The 24347-nt window shown below is 43.5% G+C and overlaps 1 protein-coding gene across 3 annotated transcripts in view; it reads right to left on the minus strand.

Moving 5' to 3' along the window:
* Nucleotides 1-24347, minus strand: part of ADAMTS3 (ADAM metallopeptidase with thrombospondin type 1 motif 3) — a 199854-nt gene that overhangs the window by 108588 nt on the left and 66919 nt on the right. The window lies entirely within an intron of this gene.

The raw sequence follows: 24347 nt of genomic DNA on the forward strand, positions 1-24347 counted from the left end.
TGTGACTTACACTACGTGGGAAAGACTAAGGGCAGTATTCAATGACAAAAATTCTCCGTGTTTTATGGAGAATTTGTGCTTTGTTCGCCTTGGACGGAGCATTTTGCTCTCCAAAAGCGAGCAACCCTATTCAATGTGAAATATTCTCCGTCTTTCTAAGTGATTTTCTCCGTCTCTCTACGTGTAGAAATTCTCCATCTTTTGATGGAGATCTGGAATGTGAACTTTTAAACTAAAAGGTTTTTTTTTTTAATTTTGGTGTCAAAAAATCAGGTTTTTTTTTCCTGTGAAGGGGCATGTTATTTTTATTCATGTGCTTATAGCACATGAATATATATTTAATAAAAAAAAAAAAAAAAATTTAAATTTTTTTTTTTTTTTTTTACACAGTGCAGCCAGCAGGGGGCCGGAGCGCTCGAGCCGCTCATTAGATATTCATATATTCACTGCACCCGATCGTTAATATGCACGATCGGGTGCAGTGAATACTGGGTCCCCCGCTGGCTATAGGGGGGGGCAGCCTGTGCTGCCTGGGTCCAGGGGAGCCCACCTCCCCTCCACATTCCTCTGGGGCAGCCAGGGAGACTTTAATCTCTCTGGCTGCTTCCGTCCCCCGGCTCCCTGAAAGCTCCCTGCCGCGGACGCTCGTCCGCTGCAGGGGTTAAGACTCGCCGCGAGTGGCGGCGAGTCTTAAATACATTGAATAGTGGGAGCAGGAGGCTCCGGAACAGGGAGAATCTCCGCTAAAACACGGAGAGTGCATGGAGAGCGAAATAAAACGCTCTCCATGCACGGAGAACTTTCTCATTGAATACTGCCCTAAGAGAGCACTAAAGATTAGAGCGCTAGAACACCAGCGCAATATAAAGAATGGGTTAACTAATCATAGTGTTCCACGTCACTTCAAGTCTGTTCATAACAGTGACCCTAGTTCTATGAAGATTAGAGCTATCGAACAAGTACACCAGCCTAAAAGAGGAGGAGATAGGGAGAAATGTCTGTTGCGTAGGGAAACCTATTGGATTCTAAAATTGAATACCCTAACACCGCAGGGTCTTAATGAAGGATACGAAATAACCCCATTTTTCAACTAATGATGTTTCCCTTCTCCTTCTCTTTATTTTTCCACTTGTTATATTCTTATGGAGTATTAATCGTAAAATATTGCTTTATGTCTGTGCAATATGATATAGTGTTCTCTCTGTTTTATATCTCTTTTATTTATATTTGTATTTTTATAGTGCAGCATTAATTAATGTTTTATAAAAATTCCTCTTTTTTATGCAGAAATATTTGTATAGAGGCATCCGTTTGGATGATGTATTTAAATGATATTTTATGTATGTATAATGGTTTATGTTTTTATATGATCAGCAATATATATTTCTTGTAAATGTATTGCTTGTTTTAAAAAAATATATTTTTGTCTTTGTATGTACGAAGTTGGTTCTATAAGAACATTGTAGATTGTCTCACATAGTGATCATTATTGTGCCGTTGCCTGTATAATGTGTAACACCTTGCTGTGATGTCACATAATCAATGGAGGTCCCTTATTGGTTATTCTTGCTTTATATTCAACACGGGTACTCACAAGACCACGCCCTCTGACGAAGTCTCTGACAAAACGCGTTAGGGCGTGGCTTGTGACACCCGTCTTGTCTATGTCCCGGCATCTCTCCAGCTTACCTGCCTTCTCGTCGGCTTGTGCGGTTGGTTCCTGCGGCGCAATCCAGCGTCTGCACCTACTCCCTGTCCTGAAGACGTCTTTGGCGTGAGAGGAGCTGCTTTGCCTTGGGTATTGTCTATATCATGTGGTAATCAGCCCACAGAGATTTTATATATGGTACGAGCAATTGTCTGTGCATACCTGGATTTATTATATATATATGTATTATTAAAAAAACTCTTTTACCTGCACTATGAAGCGCACCTCTCTTTTCTTCTGGCGTGAGAGGTTGCAGCAGTTCATCAAATTGGACTTAGGGCAGTATTCAATGAAAAAGTTCTCCGTGCATGGAGAGCGTTTTATTTCGCTCTCCATGCACTCTCCGTGTTCCGGAGGGCTCTCTGCCACTCCTGCTCCCTCTATTCAATGTGGCTGATGCTCTCCGCCACTCGCGGAGAGTCTTAACCCCTGCAGGGAGCAGGGAGCTTTCAGGGAGCCGGAAGCAGCCAGAGAGATTAAAGTCTCCCTGGCTGCTCCAGAGGACTGTGGAGGGGAGGGGGGCTCTCCAGGACCCAGGCTGCACCCCCCTATAGCCAGCGGGGGACCCAGTATTCACTGCACCCGTTTGTGCATAGTTACGTTCGGGTGCAGTGAATATATGAATATCTAATGAGCGGCTCGAGCGCTCCGGCCCCCTGCTGGCTGCACTGTGTAAAAAAAAAAAAAATTTAAAAAAATATTTTTTTTTAAAATTAAATATATATTCATGTGCTATAAGCACATGAATAAAAATAACATGCCCCTTCACAGAAAAAAAAAACTGATTTTTTTACACCAAAATTTCTTAAAAAAACCTTTTAGTTTAAAAGTTCACATTCCAGCTCTCCATCAAAAGATGGAGAATTGCTACACGGAGAGACACGGAGAAAGTCACTTAGAAAGACGGAGAACATTTCACATTGAATAGGGTTGCTCGCTTTTGGAGAGCAAAATGCTCCGTCCAAGGCGAACAAAGCACAAGTTCTCCACAAAACACGGAGAACTTTTCTCATTGAATACTGCCCTTAGTGCTCATTTTCACATATACCCTCCTTTGATAAAGTTGGGTTTTGACTAATATTGGACTTATCACCAGCGCTGCTCACAACAGTATCTTTTTTTCACATATATATATATATATATATATATATATATACACAATACAGTAAGTATCCTTAAATAAGAATTGCAGAGAATGTTTTTTTTTTTTTTTTTTTTTTTTTTTTTTAGGGAACATGAAAATAAAATAAATGATCTTTTTAAATGCATTTAGCTGTGTCCTGGCACATGATGATGTTTTTCGGCACTCACTGTAGGGTGGCACCTGTAGAACAGTAGTCACATTCCTGCCATATAGCACTGGGACTGACGTACAATTTGAATCAGTGCAGAGCATTTGTTGTATCTTCTTAAGTTTTGAATTCTGAATTTAGATGATGAAATTTGTATAGATTATTTTATAGCAATAAGAAAAAATTGGATACATTTAAAGTGCATATTTAGTTATTAAACCAAGAACCTTTACGTTTCTGTATTAGTATTCCATATTTGAATATTTAGGTTAAAAATTGTGTAATTTAAAAGTGAAGAAGGTAATGTCAAACCAGTGACCCATAGAGTTTTAACTATAAACTTTTAACAAGACAAAATAAACAAAATAAAAATATAGAAAACATGATATTTTATTCCTTAATAAACATTTTTGAATTTAGTGATAATAACTTTAACCACTATATGGAGGGAGACTGAATATAAAATTCCTCTCGCATAGTGATGTACTCTATGGTAGAGGATTTATAGAAGAGATAAAGAGGAGTATTTAGCAAAGCTTGGAGACTGATAAAATTGTGAGAGATAAAGTACCAACCAATCAGCTCCTAACTGTAATCAAACACAGCCTGGAAAATGTAAGACAGAAGCTGATTGGCTGACACACTGGGTGAGATTTAATAGGATGAGAGATTCAGAAAGTGAGAGATTTGTGAAGAAATCTCCAGTTTTTTTAAAGCGGCAATCATTTCCAGTGCAAAACTAGTTTGATTTTGCAGTGTAAATGATTGCCGCTTTAAAAAAACTAGAGATTTCTTCCCAAATCTCTCACTTTCTGAATCTCTCATCCTATTAAATCTCACCCTTTATCTCTCACAATTTTATGTCTCTTAGTTTTGAGAAATAACCCAGAAGATGACTTTTTCACTAAACGTTTTATTAATACTACATGCAGTTGGGCTGAAGTATTTGTTACTTGGTGCGTACGTCATAACAAAAAACCCAAGAAAAAAAGTTCGCCGGAAATAACTTTTTTGTCATGTTTAGAGAGAATAAACGAACAAGAAATCTCGGTTCTAGGATTCATTTCCATCTGAAGAAATGACGCATACAGAGAAAAGTTTAATGGGGATAAGAAATTTCAATTACAATTATGCCTCATTGCTTACTGCCTGAACTTCAATGTTATATACAGCAAGGACTAAAATGAGGCACCTTATTATAAATACTTCTCTATCAACCAATCCTCTATCAACCAATTGTTTAGCTCCTACCATTTGTCCAATGAGGTTCATACTGTATGCACTGAATTTAAATGTTACTTTCTTGCCTACTATGTACTGGCAAGGCCTAATGAGTGTAACACCTGCCAGTTCCTACACTTCTTATATGCATGACAAGGAGAAAAGCGTAAAAATCGAAAACATAAAGACTATTAGGCATGGGTCTTCAAACTGTGGCCCTCCAGATGTTGTGAAACTACATGTTCCAACATGCATTGCCACAACATCTGGAGGGCCACAGTTTGAAGACCCATGCTATAAGGAAATTGATATTTGAACTTTAAATCAACCAATGTACTAGTCATAAAAAAAAGAAACTGATTTGTTTATCTCAAGAGCACTGACATAGCTAAATGTTCACCATGACATTTAGAAATGTGATGCAATGTCTGTTATTATAACTAAAGTGGGCATTATTCTGTGTATGTGACTAATATGTTTCAGCTATGTGCATTATATCTAGCATGCCACTGTGATAGCTATAAGTTTTCTTTAATACCCCATGCACCTGTGAAACAGATGTAAGATATCCTGATAAGATGTTGTAAGAATCCTGTAAAGTCATCTGCTTCTTAACTCTTTGCCGGAATGTCAGGGAGACTCCAGAATTAAATCTACTTTGCAATGATGCTGATCACAGTCACACTTCCTGCCCCAAGATGAATCTCATGATGATTCCAAATGACATCATCAAGACACCTACACTAGCCATTTAGGACTCTTTTTTTAGAATCTCTGGTACTTGTTTCCTAGCACGGCCACAATCGCGGGCATCGGGTGTCATTTTGAGTGGTCTGCGACGCGACCGACGCGATGCCCCCGATTTTCCCATTGAAATGCATTGAAAAAAGTCAAAATCGCGCCGGTCGCGTCGTATGCGGCTAAAAATAGCTTAAATGGTCCAGACGCGATGCCCCCGATTTCCCCATAGGGAACAATGTTAAATGCCTCAATTTACCCGCGATGCCCCCGATTTCCCATAGGAATCAATGTTAAATGGCTCAATTTACCCAAATCATCATAGGGAACAATGGTAAATGGGCCAGAAAACCCAAAAAACACCCCTGAACAGTGAAATGTCCCCCCAAAAGTAGTTGACGCCACCCCATGATCAACGCGAACCCGAAGCGTGGCGAGCGCAGCGAGCCCGCGAGGGGCGGTGGTACGCGTCCTCCGACCTTTTCATACCCCTACTATCCACGTCGGCGTGGAGTTGAGAATAGAATAGTGTGGCGAGCGCAGCTAACCACCGTGCCCCAAGCGTGGCGAGCGCAGCGAGCCCCGCAAGGGGATGCGGATACCTGTGAAGCCCGCGAAGGGACACGTTTACCTGTGAAGGTATCCGCGTCCCCTCGCGGGGCTCGCTGCGCTCGCCACGCTTCAGGCTCGGTGGCTCGCTGCGCTCGCCACACTATTCTATTCTCAACTTCACGCCGACGTGGATAGTGGGGGTATGAAAAGGTCGGAGGACGCGTACCGCTGCGCTCGCCACGCTTCGGGTTCGCGTTGATCGTGGGGTGGCGTCAACTACTTTTGGGGGGACATTTCACTGTTCAGGGGTGTTTTTTGGGTTTTCTGGCCCATTTACCATTGTTCCCTATGATGATTTGGGTAAATTGAGCCATTTAACATTGATTCCTATGGGAAATCGGGGGCATCGCGGGTAAATTAAGGCATTTAACATTGTTCCCTATGGGGAAATCGCGGGCATCGCGTCAGTACCATCGCACTCGATTTTTTAGTGCATGCGATGGCCGCGATGCCCCCGATTTTTCCTCACGATGCCCACGATCATGATCGTTGTGGCCGTGCTAGGAAACAAGTACCGAATCTCTTATAAGAGGAGGTCCAAAAAGTGGTGGGATACTATTTTGTCTCAAATTTACAAAGTTCTGGAACACTTAGTATATTTAAGTGTCAAATAAGATGTCCATTAAATAGACCTACCTAGGGCCAGATGCACTAAGCATCAAAAAGTGATAAAGTGGAGAATCATAGACAACTAGCCAATCAACTTCTAATTGTCAGCTCTTAACCCAGCCTGTAGAATGGCAATTAGGAGCTGATTGGTTGGTTGTTTATGACTCTCTGCTTTATCACTTTTTGAAGCTTGGATCATCTGGCCCCTAGTGTCCCGCCATGTCCAACAAGACAAAGTTTGAGAACATGCAATAGATATAGAGGAGCAATAAATAATTGGTGTAGACAACCAACAAATAGGAATTATTTCTCAATCTATATTTCGATCAGTGAACAGCACTCGCTAGGATCCGAGTCTGAGAGGGGCCTAGGGAGGAGGCGTAAAGAGGTGAGTAAAGTGGTAGAAAAATTTAGTTGGGCAACTGAATGTGAATAATCGATCTAATGATATTTAAATAATGGGCTCTTACTTTTTTTAAGATGATAAAGTGTATATAATCATATATAATCAGTTATATTTATGTCTATTTTTCACTTTCATTTCTATATAAGTATCGTCTGGCACATCAGAATACCTAAAGTCAGCCACTATTTTTCTTTATTTGCTCTTTTAGTGCCAAAAAGGTTTTGGTTCTATGAAAAATAAACAAATCACGTGTAAAGTGTTATGGCACTTACTAACACACCAGTACTCGCTCCAGCAATGGCTTTGTAGCTGAATCATTGCTCACAAACACATGCCAAAGGCTGCCTTGTGCGCCAATAAAACCTTTGGCAGAATCTAGTCCCAACATGATTATTTTTACGAAAAACAGAATATTAATCATAATGGAAATCAAAGTAATTTACCCTTATATTTACAGAAAAGAAGACAGTTTAGGATGAGACTTTTCAAATAGAAGTGGAGGTGATACCCATAATAGACTACATGCGGGTAAGTGTTCCAAACACTGCCCACTCCTGGGGCAAATCTTGGTTGAAAATCTAATTAACATTTGAATTTCATGTAAGTTGGACTTTCACCCCCTACAGCTAGAAAGGCACATTAGGGATGTGTACTTGACAGTTATAATAATGGTGCTCATGCCCCTGAAGATGTGATCTGAGGAGGCCACATCTGCAGTGATGCCTGCTAAGCATTTATTGATGTCATTACAGTCAAATGTATTATTTTGACTTACACAATTCTGCACAGTATTTTTGTTCTGTAAGATCAATTTGAAAGGGAGACCTCTAAAAGGACAAGTGGAAAAGTGGCCTATAGAATCAATCAGCTTCTTTCTATCATTGTATAGCATGCATTAGATAAATAAGGGATTCGAATTTGATTGATTGATTTGGCCAACATTTACAATTGTCCTATTTAGAAGGTTAGATAACTCTCTACCTTAAAGAGAAAAATATATATTTTCAAAAACTTGTAAGTAACATAGTTGTAAAAAAATGGCACCCCATTGCTAATGTTCGGGAAATCCTTTATTGGGATAAATAACCGCACTGAGATTATCTCTGTAATGCTTGTCAACGTTGGAGAATACTTATTGAGTGTTTTTGAACCACTCTTCCATACATAATATATTCAGTTCCTTGATATTCTTGGTTCATCATTTGTGACCAGCCCTATTTATAATGCACCAAAGGTTTTCAATTTGGTTTAAACAAATCTGATTTGGTTTTCCCTCAACTATTTCAGTGTAGATATGTGTATTGGGTCATTATTTTGCTGAAAGGTCCAGCAATGGCAAAGCTTCAACCTTCTGGCAGAGGCAGACAGATGTTAGCCTAAAATCTCCGAGAACATAGTGTTATTTAATATGCCATTGATTTTCAGCCTCAGAGATCCCCTTTGGTACAGATGCCCTTCAGATCTTGCTAAAATATTCCAAACAATCCCTGCTTATTGCTGGAGATGTGCCACATTTAAATTGAGTAATTGATGTTTGTCTTTTTTCCTTGTCTATCACTATACTGCTCATGGTAAATTGCAATAATAGTTCTTTGCTTTTTATGTATATACTTTCAGTCTTTCCGATAATCACTTATTTAAAAAAAAACTAGGTAATGGTATGCATGGCCAAAAACTAATTTGGTCTTCTCTGACCACATCACAATTCCATTTGTAGCTACAATGACATTTTGCAAAGTTTAGGTGTTACATTTTGTTTCTTGCTGTTAGTAAAGATATATTTTGTTGAACAGTTGCAAAAAAGCCACTAGTCTTACAGGTAGCATTCGACAATGGATTAAAAGTTTAATAACAAGATTCAGCAGGTCCAGGTGTGCATCGGTTGTCTTTGGGTTCATTAATGGTGTTGTTACCATCCTCCACAATGAAGTGGTAGTCACTTTAATGTAAGTGAATAATATACTGTATAAGTAAGAGAGATAAATAAAGACAGCACATTTCTCCAGTCCACTTGCATTGCATGTTTCTAGCCTCTCTAAATAGCATATCGGATTCAGTCTACAGAACTATAGCCTACAGGAATATATATAATGATAGGCAGCTGAACTAACCAACAATATGAACTTACTGCATTTCCATCCTCATAACACTGCCAACTATAGCCATTAAGAAACTCTGGTCCAGCCAAAATCAACATTAAAAAACAGCACTCAAAACCAAGGGTATTGTGTACAGATGGAGCCATCCTCATCTAGCGCTATAGTAGGATTAAGTGAGTAATAGGATTACTCTGTTAATCCCCTACTGTATTGTTCTATGTATTGTATTGCAGCTGAGAACAATAGGCCATGGATAGCCATCTCTGTATATACAGGTTGAGTATCCCGTATCCGAATATCCCTTATCCGAATTATTCCGAAAACCATACATTCCAGAAAGTGAAAAAAAAAAAAAAAATTTGTTAAAAACTCACTGGGGACATCTGTAACAGCATTACTGAGGACATGATATGTAACTGGCACTATATATGTACAAGAACATGATTGCTTGGCATTCAAATTCAATATCTGAGATAGTACACAAACTTTTTTCATGTTCTTGAAACCTTGTTTTTTTAACAAATAAAATATATTTGTGTGCATTTCATGTGTTTGATGTGTTTATACAACATAAATGCAAGATACTTCAAAATACATCATTGAAATATTAAAATATTCTGAAATACGGAATAATCCGTTATCCAAAATTATCCTGGTCCCGAGCATTTTGGATACGGGATACTCAACCTGTAACAATATTATTTAAGCAAGAATCTATTTATTGAATTAAAATAACTTTTAATATATGAAAGATATAAGGAAATGCAGGAGATGTAAGTGATCAACACATGAAATATAGTAAAGTTGTGTCAAGCTTAGTTACAGCACAAAAACATATCTACACACTGGCTATATATAAGATACAATGGTTGATTTTACACTTGAGGCACATGCATAGGGGGGCACCTGCTGGAGGACGCCACAACATGAGGAGGGACAATAAGCTGCAAATTGTGCTGTGAGAGGAAGTGGTGAGGGTGGGGTTGTTTGGCTGTCTGAAGGCATCGGGACTGGCCTTGACATGAATGGGGCAGTGACATGATGTGTGTGTGTGTGTGTTTGTTTCTTGGCAAAACAGTGTGTCCCAGAGCAGTGACTTCAATTACCTGGCAGCAAATCTCTGGCAGCTGTAGTGGTGTCTTCTAGGTCCAGCGGTCAGGTGATGGTAGCTTATAGCAGTTCTGGCATTAAGTAATCCTAACTCAAACCTCCCCCTAGTGCCTAACCTTAACCGCCCCCTCCTGCAGCCTAGCCATGACCTTCCTGTCCTGCAGCCTTATTCTCCCACCCTGCAGCAGTTCCGAACTGTCTTCCATGTTTCGATCTGCCATTTGGTGTGGGTGACAGACGGCAGAGGAAGTACTATTCTGCACTTATCTTTATATTTTGGGAAAATTCATTGTAGGATTGACTAATGCACATGTTACCTTTCTTTAGAGATCTGTTTTTTTTACAGCTTCCATATTAAAACTAGTATAAAGTTCATAACACTGCATAACGCTTCTGAAACAAATTGGGTAACACATTGTAGATTATACTGTGGCATTTTTACAGGCTTAGCATTGCTAAGGGCATACATCAAATTATTAAATAAAAAAAGTATATTTTGTCTCCTCACATACAAAACTGAATTCACACAAACACACCCAGATCCAATCAACAGACTGGATCCACACTAAGGTCCTTATTCAGATCAGATCGCAGTACAAATTTGTTCTCAAAATAGGTAAAACCATGTGAACTGCAGAGAGCGTTAGATTTGTGTGAGTTATTTTGTTTCTGTGTGGGGTAAATACTGGCTGCAATTTAGATTTCAGTTTCAACACACCCTACCCAAATGTAACTCACTGCACATGTTACATCTGCCCCACCTGCAGTGCACATGGTTTTGCCCTTTTTGAGAACAAATTTGTTCTGCAATCAGATCTGAATAAGGGCCTAAAACCCCACAAAAAGCCTATTACACATACTGTAAGTGGGTATTTCAGTGATATGGTGAACCTGGAAAGAGACAGTGTTCATTTCTTGTGTATCGGCAATATCAGGGTCAGGTTGCATTTAAGTGAGTATAGTGCAGATAAGTGGCCTAATTCAGACCTGACTACCGATGTGCGAATTCGCTATAGACTGCGCTTGCATCTGGGCCGCGTGGGCTACGCCATCCACCAAATAAAAAGTTTTTATTGCCATCATGCAAGGTGATTAACAGAGATGGCGCTTGGGGGTGGTAACTGTCCTTTCATGGGCGTGTTGGAAAAAATGCAAGCGTGCCCAAGGGTGGGTGTGTGACGTCAACTCTGGCCTTGATCAGGCTGATTTCATCGCAGCCGCTGAGTAAGTCCAGCTTGGAACAGCGGTGACCAGTGGGGAAATCATTTGAGCGGCTTATGAATGTTTTGGGAAATATTCGCACGGCTGTGAAGTTTTCACACGCCAAACACATCTATTCCCACGGTGTGCACATTGATTCGCAAAGCGGGATTTCACGTTTACTTGATCGCTGGCCGCAGAAAATAAGCAGCCGTGTGTTGGTCTGAATAAGGCCCAAGGTACAGTAAAATCAGGGTGCGTTTGTGTTTATTTAGAATAGATCTAGAGTGAAATGTAATAGGATTAGAGATTCAGAAAGTGAGAGATTTGGTAAGAAATCTCCAGGTTATTTTTAAAGCGGCAATCATTTACCCTGCTAAATCTAACTGATTTTGCAGTGTAAATGATTGCTTCTTTAAAAAAAACTGAAGATTTCTTACCAAATCTCTCACTGTCGGAATCTGTCATCCTATTACATTTCACCCCTAATGTTTTGTGTATTTCTAGAATACATGTGGCGTTTATACTCTTCCAATTTTATGGATGAAGTCAGGGTAAAGCTTTGTTGAATATGCTGTAAAGTAATGAAAGACAATTTGTTTAAGCTACATTGGCTAAGTGGCTCCTTCTCTGCAAAGTAAAATTCTCACAGAAAAGAATAATGGATGAGTCTCTTCGTGTGAAAATTTTTTCAAACTGACCTCTACATGAATAACGCCTAAACAATTTTTGCTGCAAAAGGCTGTGAAAAAACAGAACCAGCCACCACACTGAGAACTATTTTGAAAGCTTTAAATGGCTAGCTCAACCTCTTACAAGGGGTTCAATAAAAGCCATTGTCTAATTAGGATCTCAGAGGAAAAAGAGTGATCACACGTCTTTCCATTTGTCCAAATTTGTAAAGAAAGGGGAAACGAGTTGCTTGTCTACACATTTAAATGTTTTGTTTTAGTACAGAAAAAGGACAAAGCCTACATTTTCCAATTGTTTCCAATTTGACCAAGGCTGTCTGTCTTATTTCTCTAAATTCTGACGTAAGATGGTCATCGCACAACAGAGACATAGCATGTGAAATCATACGTTAAGTTGTTAACCCTTTGTGAGAAATATGCAAAATATCTGCTAAAATGCCAGCGTTGCTCACAGTTTCTTATATAGCGCACGCATATTCCACAGTGCTTTACAGAGAATATTTGAACACTCACATCAGTACCTGCCCCAGTGGAGCTTACAATCTATATTCCCTACCACATCTACACGCACACACAGATATTCTAGGGATAATTTGTTAGGAGCCAATTAGCCTACCAGTATATTTTTGGATTGTGGGAGGAAGCCGGAGTACCCGGAGGAAACCCACGTAAGTACGGGGAGAATATACAAACTCTGCACAGCTAGAGCCATGGTGGGAATAGAACCCATGACCTCAGTGCTGTGAGGCAGTAATGCTAACCCTTACACCATCCGTACTGCCTTATTTCATATCATTTTGATGAATGAAATGTTTGTGTGGCAAATTTCACACCTATTTTGACGCATTCGCTTGGCACTCAAAGGGTTAATATTAGCAACAGCATTACACAAACAGTACTAAAAGAAACAGCAAGAGAGAAGAGATCATAAGACTATGGGCCAGGTGTACTAAGCCTTGGTGAGTGATAAAGAAAAGAATGATAAACAACCAGCTCCTAGCTTCCATTTTTCAAAAACAACCTGTATCAGGGCAGCTTGGATCAGATTGGCTAATACTTTATCACTCTCCACTATATAACTCAACAAGCCTTAGTACATCTGGCCCTATCTGAGTTCACCATTTAGTGCAGGGACATTTGCAGTTATAGCATGGACAGGAAATTTATAGCTAGTGGATAAGTAATTAATTAAGAAACTGTGCATTGTTGCCTAATTATTTAATTAAGAAACTGTGCATTGTTGCCTAATTATTTTTGCAGTGCTAAACCATTATATATATATTATATTTATTTGATTAATTGTATACTAAGGTGAGTTAGTTCATTATGGAGAGTGTTGAGTCCCTGTATTTGTATTTATTAGAGCATGTGGTCACAGGCCACTTCACCCAACCTGGGAATGGCGAGTGCTGCTTGCACCCCATTCGCAGGGATGGCGAGTTTGTGGTACTCTGTATGTGTGTATATATATATATATATATATATATATATATATATATACCGTATTTATCGGCGTATAACACGCACAGGCGTATAACACGCACCTTAATTTTAAAAGGGAAATCTCAGGAAAAAAAGTTAAATTTCTAAATAAAAACTTTGAAGCATATACCGGTAAATATGTATACAGATAAAGCAGAAGCCAGAGAAATTCACTCATCATTTCCCCCCCCCCCCCCCGCCCCCCCAGCCCCCAGGTTTATTACAGTGTTATTACAGTGTTTATTAGCATACAGCATTTATTAACATACCGTACTGGATTTTACTAGATACTAGCAGGGCAGCACAGTTATCCTTCTCCTCCTCCAGGCTACAGCCAGCGCCTGGGAAGGCTGATGACGCTGCTGTAGCCAGGGAGGAAGGAGTCACTGTGCAGGGAGGAGCTTTAACCCCTTGGGTGGTGGGTTGTGCTGGGGCAGGACAAACCTACCAGGGCAGGTTTATCCTGCCCCAGCAAAACCCACCACAGAAGGTTAGAAGCAGCCCGCCCCCCCCTCGCCTCCGCTCCGGCGTTAGTACGCCGGAGCTTCCCTGCTGCCTCTCTCCCCCTTCCTAGCCGCCTGTCACATTTAGCAGTGACGTCGGCGGCAGGCTGGGGGATGTTCGCGGCTCGGGAGGACTCGGGTGCCTGAGCGCTTCCGAGTCCCCCCGAGCCTGGCCGACATTACCCGAGCCTGCCGCCGACGTCACTGTAAAGTGACAGGCGGGCCGGGGGGATCGGGGAAGCTCCGATCGCCGGACGGAGCACAGGGACGGGGGGGGGGGGGGACTGGGGGGGGGGGGCTGGAGCTGGAGCTGATCGGAGGTGTGGGGTAGAGGTGCTGCGCCAGTGGTGCACACCTGGACACCACTGGCGCGCACCTATTATATGAAATTACCGCCGTATAGCACGCATATCGGCGTATAACACGCACCCATCTTTTCCCCCTGTTTTCAGGGGGAAAAAAGTGCGTGTTATACGCCGATAAATACAGTATATATAGTGTAACAGAATAAGGCACTCCAGGATTCATCAGACGAATTGACCGGGGGTGCTGCAAACAATAATGCAAACTGGGATCCACAGCAGCACTCACTCGGATTTCTTAACAAATAAGACGCCACACAGTGGCATCTTCGGATGTGACTCCTTTATGAAGACCAATAATTATGGATTATTATGGCTTATTGGTCTTGATAAAGGAGTCACATCCGAAACGTGGGCTATACTCTAAGTCCCACTGTGTGGCGTCTTATATGTTAAGAAATCTGAGTGAGTGCTGCTGTGGATCCCAGTTTATATATATATATAACAAAATATCTGATAGTAAAGATAAAATTTGTATAATTAGAATAAAAACACTCATCAAACTGTTCCATGTTTGGAAAACATATTAAGTCGACAAATTCCCTCAACAGCTAGCCGCCCCACTGGTTTAATTTTTGGTATGGGCCTACACAGAAGAAGCTCATTAGAAGTTCTATTATATAAGATCTGTCATTCCCAAGCAACCAGGAGCAACACTGAAATCATCCTTAACTTGTGCATGTTTCCCACCTGTGACAAAGGCACTGCCGCCTAGTGTCATGACAACCTCACCATATACACAAGCATTCTGGCTCGGAGGCAGCCTGCAGATAAAGACTCACTTACTAGCCTTTAGTTTGTCAAGAGGTAATAACTAAAAGCACGTTTGCACCCACAGTGTTTTTTAACAAGCACTTTTCTTGGATGGATCACAGAAATGTTCACACTGTTTAATGACATCTAGAAGGTTTTGAACAATTTACGGGTCATAATGGGGCATGTATGATTTGTGCTATATTAATTAAGGATAAGCAAAGCAAAGTAATACTCTGTCAACATGAAGCAGACCATTTCAGAAAAGGCCTTTATTTATGTTTTACTACTTCCATTACAGTGATGAACTAAGCAGTGGTAGCAGATCCTTCTGTTGCTAAGAAACTAAAGTCTTCCAAAAATACAATGAGCAATAAAAATAGTCTAGACACCAGAGGCGTATAAATTAATACAATATACAACATAACACACTTGAGATAAATTGTTTCACAGGAAACAGAATACCCCAGACCTGCTTGAGGTCGAAAAGAACCTACTGCTGATGTTCTCAATAAATTATAAATAACCACTGACAGCAATCGGTTTTAGCTAGATCAGGGGTGGGCAATTATTTCAGATGGGGGGCCACTTAAAATTTCCAGTAAATATTTGAAGGCCACATACAAAATAGCATTGCTAGGAAAAGGGGGGATGGGTGATTTTCATTTACATTCCTGGAATAGTTGGTGGAGTGCCTTATCTGTAAGATGGGAGAATGGGAGGGTGATGAATTAGAGAAGCAGGGGGTGACAGGTGAGATAGGCTGATGTGAGAGACTGATGTATGGTAGAGGCACGGGGTGATATATACATGCACTGACTCTTATTCATCCAGACATACCTGATGCTCTCATTCATACATACACTGACACACTCATTCATAAATACATACACTGATGCTCTCACGGAGTCCCCTGTGTGGGCTGCTGCCAGCATGTTGAGCCTCTGGCATTGGCTCCTGCTGCCGGCACATGGTCCCTGACATGAGCAGGCACAGCTAAGCTGCTGTCGGGGAATGCTTTCCCTTGGTGCTAGTGGCTCAGTGCTGCTGATGGGGAGCAGGATTGCAATGCAGGTGGTGGCTTGATGGAGCACATAGGTTCCACTACTTCCACCGGCTGGGGAGACTGGACTCTCTGCGTCTCTCTCCTTTAGACGCTGCTCCGCACTTCCAGGTTTGCCAGGTTTCCCACTATAATATTGCAAGCCCAGCGTCCACAATGACAAGCAGCTCAGCCAGTCGGGTTACATGTCATTTCGCAATGGTGGGGGGCAGCGGGCCAGGCAGGATCGGTTCACGGGCGCATCCGGCCCGCGGACCGTATGTTGCCCACCTCTGAGCTAGATCATCACATTTTCATTTTCATTCTAATTAGTTTATAGGATACCAATTTGAGGGTAGAGACACACAAACATCTTATAAAATGCTCTGTTCACACTACAGTAAAAGGGAGGGCTAACTGACCGGAGCATGGGAATCATTCATCTCTATGCTAAACTGACCTTCCCTATACAAAGGATTTTTTATGGGGATTTCTTTTGGATTTTATATGTGCTGAAGTACTAATGAAATTAAATGTATATAGGCTTTGCTTGTAAATGCTGTATAAAAATTGGTGCACATACGTTCCTAAACAAAGAACATGAACAGTGAAAAGAGCTGCATATTGCCTAATAACCCTGAATGGGTTTTGCCAACTGCAAGCAAACAAGGGGTGCAAGCCAACCAAATGTCTTTCCGCTTTGTATAAGATCAACTCAGATACCGCAGAAAAGTCTGTGTCTGTCCGTCTATCTCTGTTTTTCCCGGTTTTATTTAAATGTATGCAGTTTAATGTTTTAATGTGCTCTGAAAGCGAAGCATAGAACAACTATTATAGAAAAAAAAAAAAAGAATTTTGTCTAATACAAGTTTGAAGATAAAACAACCGAACATGCTTATGGCATGCTTTCTACAATGGAAATCAAATATTCTTCACAATGTTCTCCTTAATAAGTTTACTGAAGTTTCCACAAATGTGTTGCACTTGTAAAATACAGATGGAGTGCTTCTCGCTATTGCAGGGGATGGCAGAAGATTCGCCAGCCGCCATCCCCCGCCAGCCGCCGTAAGGGGACCCGCGCACACGAGATGCGCGAGCTTCGCCTTACAACGGGGCTGCCCCCGGGACCTCGCCGCCTCGACGAAGGTCGCCCCGGGTCCCCGCCGCCTTGCCCCCCCCCCTAACCCTGTCCGTCTCCCTGAAGCGGACACGGACAGGGTTCCCGTCCCCCCCGCCGACGGGAAACTGAGACGCGCGTGCATGTGAGACACGCGCGCTTCTCAATCAGATGGAGCACCTCTCCGCCGGCGATCGCCAGCGGACAGATACTGGCGATCCCGGAGCAATAGCGAGAGGCGCTCCATCTGTAGGTTCATTTGCTGTCATCCTTATGTCCAGTTAATTCCAAATCAGCCCATGAAGCTTACGCCCGGAGACTATACTGGCCATTCCATGATTTGAAACTCACATCATAGTTTTTTTTGAAGGTAGTGCTGACATATACTGGACGTATGTTTTGGATACTTAACTTGCTGTAGGATGCACCCATAGCACATTAGACATAGACCAGATGGTATTGCTGCAAGGCAAACAGGGGATTTTTGTAAGAACTTACCATTTAAATCCCTTTCTCTGAGTCCATCCTGGTGACACAGCTCAACCTTGGGATGTAGGAGGGTCTGCAGGAGCCAGGCACCTATGCATAACTGCTTCGCTGTACCCCCGTGACACACAACCCAAGAGGAAACAACTGACTTAGTGGTATGGATATTAATGCTGGAGGGAACTGGTCTGCCAACTTTAGTGTAGGCAAAGGCGATGACTGACCGTATCCACCTAGCAATGGTCTGCATAGAAGCAGGCCACCCTCTCTTATGTACATCATACAGTACCAGTAACAAATCCGTCTTACGAAAATCCTTCACTCTTTCCACATAAACACGCAACGTGCTTGCCACATCCAATTTTCTCAGCATGTCCCTATTTCTTGCCTCCTCCAGAGGACAAAACACCAAGAGCACAATCTCCTGGTTCAAATGAAAGTTTGACCCTACTTTTGGAAGAAATTTAGGCACTGTTCGCAGAACAGCCCTATCCTCATGAAACACCAGAAAAGGAGACTTGCAAGACAAGGCCCCTAATTCGGACACACGCCTCGCAGAAGCGATTGCCAAAAGAATAGCCAATACAAGAACTTAAGTTCAGCTGACCTTAACGGTTTCAAACGGTGGTTTCTGCAGAACCGACAGCACCAACAACAGATTCCAAGGCGCTACCGGATGTCTATATGGAGGTTTAAGACGGGTAAAACCTTGGAGGAAAGTCTGAACCTCCGGCAACAGAGCCACTCTCTTTTGAAAGAAGATGGACAAAGCAAACAGCTGCACTTTCAAAGACTGTAATCTTTAACCAGCCGAAAATCCATCCTGGAGAAACTCTTAAATTTACCTTAAATCTAAAAGTGTGAACTCTCTGTCTTTCACATCACCTGATATAAGTCTTCCAGACTCTATAAAAATTGGCCGCCGATACAGGCTTCCGCGCACTCATCCTAGTTCGGATTACTGCATTTGAGAACCTTTCTACTTTAACAAGGAGCTTTCAATAGCCCGGCCGTCAAATTTAGATGAGCTAGGTCTTGGTGAAGAACAGGTCCTTGTATTCCTCAGTATGTCGGAATACCAAGACCTCCTGGGCCAATCTGGAGCTATCAGGATGACCCTCGACCCCTGCGTCCTCACTCTGTTAATGACCCGAGCAATCATGGGAAACGGTGGGAAGACATATGCAAGGCTGACACACCACGGAACTGCCATGGCATCCACTGCCCATGCTGTCGGATCCCTGCTTCTCGAACAGAACTTGGGTACCTGACAATTGTGTCTGGACACCATCAAATCCACCTTTGGGAGCCCCCAAAAGGGATACAATGTTCTGGAACACTTCCGGATGTAACGCCCATTCCCCTTCCAGCAGTTCTGCTCTGCTGTGGAAGTCTGCATCCACATTCCGAATCCTCATAATGAATACAGCCGATAAAGCAGGAATATTTGATTCTGCTCACTGAAATATTCGAGAGACTTCTTGCATCACCATCCTGCTGCGAGTGCACCCCTAATCGTTGAGATATGCCACAGTCATGGCATTGTCTGACTGAATTTGAATGGGAGACCCCTTCAGAAACTCCTCCGCCTGCAGAAGTGTCTTCCAAACTGTACGAAGTTCCAGTATATTGATCAGCAAAGTTGACTCCGAGCTGGACCACAGACCCTGTAACCTTAGATTCATGGTCACTGCTCCCCAACCCCTGAGACTGGCATCGGATGTGACCACCAACTAACCCCACGACCGAAGGCAGCGGCCCAATTGAAGGGATTCCAGATCCGTCCACCACATCAATGAGTCCCTTGTCCCTTGAGACAGAAGAAGGGTTTCCTGTTTCCTTGATTTTGGATTCTCTGATCAACTGGAGAGGATGTTCCATTGGAAGGGCCTCGAATGAAACCTTGCACACTGTAGGGTCTCGAAGGTTGCCACCATCTTGTCCATCAGCTTCAAACACTGTCATATGGAAGGATTGGGAGACTGGAGAATGGCAAACACCAACAGACGAATGTCTCTGGCCTTTGCTTCTGGGATGAAAACACAATGTACGTGTGTGTCCAGAACCACTCCCAAAAACTGTAGTCTCTGTGTGGGAATCAGATGAGACTTAGGGGGAAATTTACTAAAGGAAATTTGTAAAAAAAATAGGTGTATTTGTATCCAGAAATACACTTATTTTTGACATTTACTATCCCGAAAATATGGCAATTCGTAGTCGTATTGATGTGCTTTCAATACCAATACGAATTGCCATATTTTCGGGATAGTAAATGTCAAAAATAAGTGTATTTCTGGATACAAATACACCTATTTTTTACAAATTTCCTTTAGTAAATTTCCACCATAATATCCACCCATGGTCTTGTAAGAACTGAGTTGCAACCGACAGATGTTCCTGCAACTTCTCCACTGATTCTCCCTTGAACAAGAGATCATCCAAGTATGGGATAATTACAATTCCCTTTAATCTGAGAGCTGCTGCCATGACAGTCATTACCTCCCAAAAGGGAGAGCCTGAAACTGTAGATGGATATCACCTATTGTGAAATGCAGCATGCAGATAAGCATCCTGAATGTCCACGGATGCTAGGAATTCTCCTGGTTCCATGCTTAAGAGAACTGACCTTTTAGAATCCATCCTGAAGTCATCCACCCACAAATGAAGGTTCAACGACTTCAGGTTTAGGATAGGTCTAAAAGATCCGTCTGGTTTGGGGACCAAGAAAATAATGAAGTAAAATCCCTTCTTCCTTTCCTCCCGAGGCACCGGGATCACAACACCTTTCTAGAGAATAGATGTCACCGCCCCAAAAGGGCTTTTCTCAAGCAACATTCCCGTGGTAAGGGTGTCGGTAGAAATCTCTTTGGAGGAACTCCCCTTAGATTGATCCTGTAACATTGTGAAACAACATTGTGAACCCAAGTATCCTGGGTGGAGAGAACCCAAGAGTACCGATACCACAGGAGCCGACCCCCCACTCTATTCCCAGAATGGGGAGCATCCACCCCGTCATGCGGAGGACTTATCCTCACCTTTGGCAGACTGCTTCTTTGCAAAGGTGCCAAAACGGGACCGGGGAGCCCTACCTTTGCCAGAGGGAAATCTTCCTTTACCGGGTTGTCCTCTATTGGATGCACCCCCCCAAAAGGAGGAACGAAAGGACTCCAATCCTAGGAGCTCCCTGCTTAGTAGCCATAGTGGTTGTTGTGGTATCCCTGTTGTGGTATCTTATCCCCATCAGTAAGATTTAATGTTTGCTTAACTGCCAGTATCAAATATTCAATACCAGGGACAGAGGACTCAAACTCCTCTCTCTGGTCCCAAAACATGTCTCAGTACACTCTACCTCTTCCTCTAAATCTACATTAAGGAGAGGAGGTGTGGATAAAGGGTGATTGGGAGTAACAACCTCAGGGGCCTTGGCAAACTGCTCCATAAAAGCATACATTTTGTGGACACTCTGTGCAGTGTCCTGCATAAGGCAGTGTCCCCCTGAGAGGGGGTAATGGAGCCCACAGAAGGTTGTGAGGGTGATAATGGTCTAGGGGACCTAACCATATCATCCCTTTGTCTATTCAAAGCCTGGACCAAGGCAGTCCTTGACCTCCCCAGGGCAGCCGCCCATGCAGTTTCAGGCTGCTCAGACTTCTGGGCTTGAGCCCCACTGGGCACAGATTCACATGCAGGGCACAAATCCCCATGGTCCATCTGTTCAGCAGTTAATTTTACTTTGCAAAACTTGCAGTCAATTAACATGGCAGACGCTCCCTCCCCAACAACAGCAGCACTACACCTTTCTGTCATGATAACACACAGAGTGCAAAATGTCAGGCGTTTGTACAGAATAATATATAGTGTACTTAACTGTCTGTGTTGCTGTAATGGACCCTCAGTGGCCACCGGGGAAAGCGCTGCTTCAGAAGAAACTGTCACTCCGGTCTGCAGATAGAAAACTCCCTTTCAGCTCTGCACAGTGTGGGCAAAAGGGTGCCAGATCAGAGTGAAGTAAGAGACTAAGGGGCAGATTTATTAAGCTCGGTGAAGTGATAAACTGGCTGGTTTTTATCACCGGCCAATCAGCTCCTACCTGTGAAGTTACAGGCTTGGTTTGAAAAATGACAGGTAGGAGCTGATTGGCCGGTGATAAAAACCAGCCAGTTTATCGCTTCACCGAGCTTAATAAATCTACCCTCAAGTCCCTGCTTCAGCAGGGAGGGAAGCTGTTTTGGTGCCCTCCCCCTGCAAGCCGCACCTTACCAAGTGTTTCTTCTGCCTTCCACTTCTCCCCTCAGATCAGGATCACTCGGAAGTGCCCAGTTGCGCTGGGCTCCTGTAACAGGCTTCATCACCATAATGGAGTTCAGCCTGTAAACACATGTATGTGCCCTACATGTAAATCCATTAAAATGGCGGCCGCCATCGCAGGGGGTCCATCACCCATGATCCCTCCCTAAGCAGGGAGCCAGCTCAGGACTATCCTCAGGGCTCAGGAGACGTCTCTATAAGGAGGTCAAATAGCTGTGCTGAGAGACCAGACAGCCTCTCTCAGCACACAGAAATCTGACAGGACATGTTTCTGTCAGCCTCTGCTGTGCTGTCAGTGTAAAGAAGCTTCCACTGGAACCTTCACACTGTAACCTGCACTAACTAGGTGAATATTAATAAAAAAACAAACCCCTAGCTACTCTAAAAAACGTCTGCTTTCAGCAGTCCCTCAGCCTAGCACACACTCCAGTGGGCACCTAAAACAAACTGGGGAATGCTGGGATGCAGAATGGAGGAGCCTGCCTCTCAAAGACTTAGCATAGGTGCCTGGCTCCTGTGGACCCCCTACATCCCAAAGTTGAACTGTGTCACAATGATGGACGAAAGAGAAATTATGTGGTAGCCCTTTAGGTTCAGGGTGCTAATCACTGTTGAAGTTGCCAGCTAGGGTTTTCAAATGATCCTCAGACCGTTATGCTAAACATGGCTTGTAAAGGCCACAGCTTCCTGGCATGTTTCTGGAAACCAGCGCATGTGTAGTAGAGGAGTCCGCACCAAGGCGGTATGTATGTGGGCCAACTCATCTCTTAATCTAGCCCAGTGGTCTCCAACCTTTTTTGGGGCGGGAGCTACTCGAGACAAAATAAACCACCTGAAGAGCTACTAAAAATTTTTAAAAACAAGAAATCTGCATAATAATCAAAAAATGCCCTTTACACATTATGTCACACACTGTAATGGCCCTGACACATTATGCCGCATACCACAATGCCCCAGACAAAATATGCCACACACTGCATTGTCCAATATGTCGCAAACATACCTCCCAACACTGGAGACAGAGGAAAAGGGACACCTGCGTGTGTCAATGGCACGCGCCCGAAATTAGGGGGTATGACCTACTATCATGGCACTCCTGCAAGGCCCCATCCCACATTTTATCTGCTATGGGGGCATGGCCAGTGCTCTGAGAGCTGCTGGCTCTGCCCCCGGCCTCTCTAAATAGATGCTGTGCCATATATACACATGCCATCAACCATGCCAGTTACACAATGCCCCCAATACCCACAGTAATGCCATAAACACAATGCCCCCCAGCACTGCCAGCTAAACAATGCCCACCCGATTGTGGTGCCATTCTACATAAATATTCTGGCGGTACTGTGAGCGGGTGTAGCCACATGCCACAGCCAATGAAAATGGGGATGTTATACACATATGCCCACAATAGTGCCAGATACACATATACCCCACAGTGCCAGGTATGCCCCCACAGTGCCAAAAACATGTATGCCCCCACAGTGCCAGGAACAAGTATGCCCCTACAGTGCCAGGAACAAGTAAAGTATGCCCCCACAGTGCCAGGAACAAGTATGCCCCCACTGTGCCAGGAACAAGTATGCCCCCACTGTGCCAGGAACAAGTATGCCCCCACTGTGCCAGGAACAAGTATGCCCCCACAGTGCCATGAACAAGTATGCCCCCACAGTGCCATGAACAAGTATGCCCCCACAGTGCCATGAACAAGTATGCCCCCACAGTGCCATGAACAAGTATGCCCCCACAGTGCCATGAACAAGTATGCCCTACAGTGCCATGAAAAAGTATGCCCCCACAGTACCAGGAACAAGTATGCCCCCACAGTGCCAGGAACAAGTATGCCCCCACAGTGCCATGAACAAGTATGCCCCCACAGTGCCATGAACAAGTATGCCCCCACTGTGCCATGAACAAGTATGCCCCCACTGTTCCATGAACAAGTATGCCCCATACAGTGCCATGAACAAGTATGCCCCCACAGTGCCATGAACAAGTATGCCCCCACAGTACCAGGAACAAGTATGCCCCCACAATGCCATGAACAAGTATGCCCCCACAGTGCCATGAACAAGTATGCCCCCACAGTGCCAGGAACAAGTATGCCCCCACAGTGCCATGAACAAGTATGCCCCCACAGTGCCATGAACAAGTATGCCCCCACAGTGCCATGAACAAGTATGCCCCCACAATGCCAGTTTCCCAGCACCAGCAGACTCACCATTGTTGCTGCTGCTGCCGGGGAGAGGACAGTCCGGTGTCCCCCTGCAGTGCTGCTGTCCCCCTGGAGTGCCGCTGCTGTCTGTGTCCGGTGTGTCCGGTGTGTCCGGTGTCGCCGCCGCTGCTGCTGCTGATTCCCTTCTGAGGAGAGGAGAGCACCAAGCGTCTCTCCTTCCCCTCACTTCCTTGTGACTGGGCCGTCCGTCAATCAAAACTCGCGGGCCGGCTCCTGATTGGCTGCTGGCCCGCGAGTTCTGATTCGTAGACGGCACAGTTAAAGGAATGCACAGTGAAGGGTAGGAGAGACGCGGGATGCGCTCTCCTCCCCTCAGAGCAGACAGGGAGAAGGGAGGCCGAGCTTCGGGTAATGGAGGGGCGGGAGGGAGGCTG

The sequence above is a fragment of the Crinia signifera genome, chromosome 1 (genome assembly GCF_055691185.1).
Source record: "Crinia signifera chromosome 1, ASM5569118v1, whole genome shotgun sequence".
Taxonomy (NCBI): domain Eukaryota; kingdom Metazoa; phylum Chordata; class Amphibia; order Anura; family Myobatrachidae; genus Crinia; species Crinia signifera.